The sequence below is a fragment of the Carlito syrichta genome, unplaced genomic scaffold (assembly GCF_000164805.1).
Source record: "Carlito syrichta isolate Samal-C Ts95f unplaced genomic scaffold, Tarsius_syrichta-2.0.1 Scaffold308051, whole genome shotgun sequence".
NCBI classification, from domain to species: domain Eukaryota; kingdom Metazoa; phylum Chordata; class Mammalia; order Primates; family Tarsiidae; genus Carlito; species Carlito syrichta.
Genome location: NW_007252147.1, coordinates 267,283 through 267,552, shown reverse-complemented (window position 1 = coordinate 267,552; position 270 = coordinate 267,283). Strand labels below are relative to the sequence as shown.

Genomic DNA, 270 nt, shown 5'->3' with positions numbered 1-270 from the left:
CCCCGCCGAACCGGGGTCCGGGCCCATCCCGCGCCAGCGCCTGGACCGGGCTCCCGCCTTGCCGTCCCTCCACCGCGCCGCCACCTCCGGGAGGACAGCTGGGACCGCCTCGTCACCCCGCCCAGACCTCGCCGAAACTCCCTCGGGCATCCGCCTTCCTCCCTAGGTCCTCATCCGAGGTCCCCGGGCCCCGGCGGCCACGGGCGAGCGCTTTCCTTACCTCTTCCAAACCGGCCTCTCCGGAGGGGAACCGAGGCGAGGCCGGGCGCC

At 75.6% G+C, this 270-nt stretch overlaps 1 protein-coding gene across 1 annotated transcript in view; it reads right to left on the bottom strand.

The window, feature by feature from the left end:
• Positions 1-250, bottom strand: part of SPATA1 (spermatogenesis associated 1) — a 43,162-nt gene extending 42,912 nt beyond the window's left edge. Inside the window, 1 exon segment of the mRNA XM_008064790.2 lies at positions 221-250. The gene's annotated coding sequence lies outside the window, so the exon portion shown is untranslated.
• Positions 251-270: the final 20 nt, after the last annotated feature.